The sequence below is a fragment of the Dioscorea cayenensis genome, chromosome 19 (assembly GCF_009730915.1).
Source record: "Dioscorea cayenensis subsp. rotundata cultivar TDr96_F1 chromosome 19, TDr96_F1_v2_PseudoChromosome.rev07_lg8_w22 25.fasta, whole genome shotgun sequence".
Lineage (NCBI taxonomy): Eukaryota > Viridiplantae > Streptophyta > Magnoliopsida > Dioscoreales > Dioscoreaceae > Dioscorea > Dioscorea cayenensis.
In genome coordinates this window covers 21,427,975-21,433,202 of record NC_052489.1, presented here as the reverse complement: position 1 = coordinate 21,433,202, position 5,228 = coordinate 21,427,975, and the positions used below count along the sequence as shown (strand labels likewise).

At 41.1% G+C, this 5,228-nt stretch overlaps 1 pseudogene; it reads left to right on the top strand.

Moving 5' to 3' along the window:
* The first annotated feature begins 217 nt into the window (after positions 1-217).
* Positions 218-2,196, top strand: LOC120284143 (annotated as a pseudogene).
* Positions 2,197-5,228: the final 3,032 nt, after the last annotated feature.

The window sequence follows — 5,228 nt, the reverse complement described above, 5'->3', positions numbered from 1 at the left end:
TAGCAGCTGTGAAGCTAACAAAAGACAAAGAGTCAGGGGAAGGAGAGAAAGAACCATAAGATAAAGAGAGAGAGAGAGAGAGAGAGAGAGAGAGAGAGAGAGAGAGAGAGATTTAAAGCAGAAGATTGAAGAAGGAGAACGAAAGAAGATCAGAGGGAGAAGAAAAAGAAAAAAAAGAAGAAGTCAAAGTCAAAAAAAAAGGAAGGAAAAGTCGTTGATGACATCGCCGTCGCTGCTAAAGTTGCTGCTCGCCATCGCCGCTTCCAGCTCTAGCGAGGTTGGAATATCCCTCGCTAGTCTCCCAACTCGGGCTGTCAACTCATTGCTTTCGCACCTCCCTTTTGCTACTGCTTTGCCATTGGAGAATGGTTGCCACTACCATTGTCATTGTCGTTGCTTATCATCATCACTGTTGCTACCGTTTCTTTTCTCTTCTATTCTGTCATTGAGAAAATATTAAAGCTATTGGTACACCCTTCCCTCATTGCAATCGAAGACTGATAGTTAAGTGGACACTAATTGCTGTGATGACGTCTATTAGGCCAACATTTTGGTGGCACGAGCCATTATCGATGCCGTGCACACTAGCCTCAGTCCCCACGATATGGACAAGATGATCTGCTTCCCATCCGGAGACGTCATCATCACCAACAATGTCTTTGAATGGAGGTGATCATGCTTTAAACCCGAAGATACATATTCGTCGAATCCCTCGAGACAGAGAAAGAGGGTCAAAGCTGAGACAACCAGAAGAAGGATGGTAGTGCCTTTACTTGATGTGGGGGATGCAACAAGGATGTCCCTGTTAGGCATATATATATATACATAAAGTAGAAAGAAGATCGCCGCCGCATTCGCCACTATTACTACCATTGTTGCCGCTGCTCATCATTGTGAAGATCTATAAGGTACCAGTGGATGCATGATGATACCCATGCTGCTAAGATTGAGGCTGCCAATGATGCGGTAAATAAAGCTGAGGTTGAAAAGGATACTACCCATGTTGCTACTTTATGCGATCAAATAAATGGGATATTATTTTGTGTTGCTGTTTGATCTGTTGCTAACTAAGAAAACATTGGAAGCTTCTATTTAAAGCTGAAACTAGGCGAAGATGATGCAATGTGCTGCCACAATGCTGTCTGCTCCAAATGACGCTCCCACGCAAGCCTCGTTGGCTATGGTTTTTTGCCAAGCGGGTCAGACATTTGCACGTGGAGGCCAATGGTTCTACAACTCATACACTAGCCTCGTCAAGTAGATGCGGATGAGGGCGACAAGTAGGAGAGTTTCTTCACTTGCCTGGGCAGAGGTTCTATGATTTCTTGGATATTATGAGGGAAATCTAGGTTAAAAAATAAAAAATAAAAATAGAGAAGCAAGAGGAAATAAGGGAGTTCTAGACAAACAGATTCGTTTGAAGATATTCTCACCCAATGTTCTAAATATTGTTTTGGCTCATGATCTGCTTGGAATGACCAAAGTGTAAATCGGAGAGAGTGAAGAGACAAAGCAAAATATGGAAGGTTCAAGCTTAGTGCTCAAACTGAAGATGACTAGAAACTTGTATTAGAACTTGTCTTGATAAAAACATACATACAAACTTCAACCTAATATAAATAACAGAAGATAAAACAAATTGGCACAATACTCACATATTAAATATTAGCATAAGACAAAGGAAAAATAACTTTTCCAGATCATTTTCCATCCAATCATGCATGCCCTAGTGGACTTATCCCATGTATGTGCACATCAAGCCTCCAATATGCAAGTTTTCTGAGCGAGTCTCAAAACAAAGTGCTTGTTGATGACCAACCAAGTGATATCGAGTGAAAAATATGAATCATGATTACAACCTACATCAAACATGAAACTTACATAATCCTAGCGGTTTCACCATCAAATGCAGATTTACCAAATTCTAATGTACTCCAAATGGCAAGGACTATCTATCCAAATGGTTCCCGGACTATCGATGTCATTACAAAGTTGGATATAATGGACAAAGGTACTAATGCGCGCAATTTCTTAATGGGTAAGGTGATCCCTCTAAGACTTGCTTATAAGGATCGTAGTTAACATGATATTAACCAGAACCGAAGTATCAAAGAAGCATTAGCCAATGAAGAAAGCCTCTTTCGCAGTCATCCTATATATCATGGCCTGCCTCATTATTATGGATCCCATGGTTAGCAAAGAAACTGAGAACCTAGTTGATGGACCATCTTATAGTGTGCTACCGAAGAAGGAAAATGGCTCATGAGATGGAGGTAAACTCAGGACAGTGGAATCTAAAGGATTTGGGGATTGTAGATGTTTCTCATTGATGCTCAAATTTTCATGTTGTATAGAAATGAAATTTCTCTTCAATAGCAATATACAAACCTTTAAATGAAATTTCATTAATATAAATATATATATATATGATAACACAAAGAGAAGATGCTTCAATCCTTCCATTGGATAAAGAATGAAGCTATGAAATTCTGCACTAAAATCTTGCCCCTTAGATAATTATCCATTGTATTATTCATATACATCACAAGTCCAAACTATATATATATATATATATTCAAAATGATCAAGGCTGTAAAAGATTAATGAGAAGACTTTGATGTTGAAGTTGAACACTACTATGATCGATTGCAGAGTAAAGATTGATATGTTAAGGGAGCAATAAAGTTAGCAAATGATAAATGGGGTTGTTTCAAGATTATTGTGTTAGAGAGAGAGAGAGAGAGAGAGAGAGAGAGAGAGAGAGTGGAACAAGTCCTCAAGTCCTTGAACAACTATCATTGATGATCCATGTGTTTACATATAGGAACAAATTGATAGCATATACATACAAGTATACATATACATCTAACATATACATATACATATAAGAATAAATATACATATACATCTAACACCCCCACCACTCTTCAAACGTAAGGTGGATCGTACGCATTGAGTTTGGATAACATGAAGAGATGCTGATCATGCATCTACGCTTTAGTGAAGAAATCAGCCACCTGAACCTCTATGGGAAGATAATGAAGTGCCACTATCTGAGTGCGTACATGACATCGAGTGAAGTGAACATCCACACCAATGTGTTTGGTTGTGTTTGGTCAGCTCATGCTTAACTGGATCGACAGTAATCTAAAGAGCACCTATACTGTCATAGTGAAAAGGAGTGGAAGAAGGAAGTAGTACACCAAAATCTTGTAGGATCGAACGAAGACAGAGTACTAGATCATGTATGCTCCGGCCCTAAGAGGAAGAATGAATAAAGATTACTAGATCATGTATGCTCACAATGAAACCAGCAGCCTCAACTACTGTGCTGAACCGCTCAAACCAGGCCCTTGGAGCCTGTTTGAGACCATAAAGAGCACGGTGAAGGCGACAAAAAAACCCTGGAGGCACTCAAAGGCCGGGAGGAGGAGTCATGTAAACCTCCTCCTTCAAGTCCCCGTGAAGAAAAGCATTCTTCCCATCAAGCTGATGAAAGACCCACCCACGAACAACCGCAACAGCAACCAAAGTATACAAAGTGTGCATGTGGGCTACTAGGGCAAAAGTCTCCTCATAGTCATTGTTATACTCTTTCTGAAAGCCATAAGCAACCAAACATGCTTTATAGCACTCGAGAGATCCATCAAAATGAGTCTTCACCCTATAGATCCAACAACAAGTGATGGGAACAACATGAGAAGGAAAGGGAATGAGATCCCATGTGTGAGTCTGAGTCAAGGCATTAAGCTTCTCTGACATAGCAGTCTGTCACTCAGGTGACCAAACTGCTTCCTTGTAGGTATCTGGCTCAAGGACATCTGAAACGCTAGTGTTAGCGGAAGCATAATGGACAGGGAGATACAAAGTGAAGTGATAGATAGACAATAACTGGCTACGGTGAGGCATAAGATAAAGCCATGTGAAGCGAGTGTAGTCATCTATAAAAAGAACATAATAGCGATGACCACCTTTAGAGACAAAAGGAGTGAGACCCCAAACATCAGAGTGAATAAGTTCGGGCAGTAGTCTGAGACACACTCAAAGGATTAGGATATTAGAGCTGCTTACCTAGGTTATATCCAAAACAGACAACATCAAAAGGAAGAGAAGAACTAGGAGTGTATCATAGCAAAAAAAAAAGCAAAAGGTCAAATGATTGGGGAAAGGAAGAGAGGTGTACTCACCGCCAGAGTCAGACCAAAAGGTTTTGATAAAGGTAGAGAATTAGGTGTGTATCATAGCAAAAAAAGAGCGAGCAAGTAGATCTCGAGTGTAACACTGCTGAGAGAGATAGTAGCCATCAAGATGAGAAGTGACTCGAAGGAGGAGAGATAGGTCCTAAAACACCATGATGAACAAGGGACGACATATGAAAAGGACATAAGTGGCCAAGACAATGATGGCACTTATAATGAGACTGAACGGTAGTATAACAGTGTTGAACGGGTCCAACTGAAGATGGAAGATGAAGGGAATCTAACGCATAAACTCTATTATGACGACGGACAGCTCCAATCACCGCTTTACTGTGATCTTGCACACTACACGAGGTACGATCAAAGATACCCTGACAATCATAATCAATGAGCTGGCTAACAAATATAAGATTCATGGATAAACAAGGAACATGAGAGACCGAAGGGACTGAGAAAGCACTATAAAAGAGATTACCAGTAGAGAAAACAGGAAGAAGTGTGCCATCAGCAGTGTGAACATGGGTGATGTGAGATGGGGAATGAGACTGGTGAAGATGAGTGATATCAGGGGTCATGTGAAGGGAAGCACCAAAGTCAAGAAGCTAGAGAGGACAGAAACTACCTAAAGCAGATGGAGTAACTTGAGCGGAATGCGCATCACAAATAGAAGGGGAAGAGTCCGCTAGATGGGATTACTGGAACTACCGTAACATCGCCAACAGCTGTTGATCTACGGGGGCATGTACAGAATGTGTATGGGGAGAGGGAGACTTGTGAAGAAGAGGTGGAGCAAGTAGAGAAGTACTAGGGGAAGTGACGCGTGGAAGTCCACACTGCTTCTTCCAACAATCACGCGCAAGGTGGCCCAATATGCCACAATAGAGACAAGTTATGATCCTCTTTGCTCATGAAGAATGCCGAGATGAAGCAGGGGCAGGAGGCGGAAACCAAGTAGATAAGGATACCGAAGGCACAAAAGTAAAGCTAAAGACAGCAAGAACACTGCCCTCCTTGTGAATTAACCCAAAA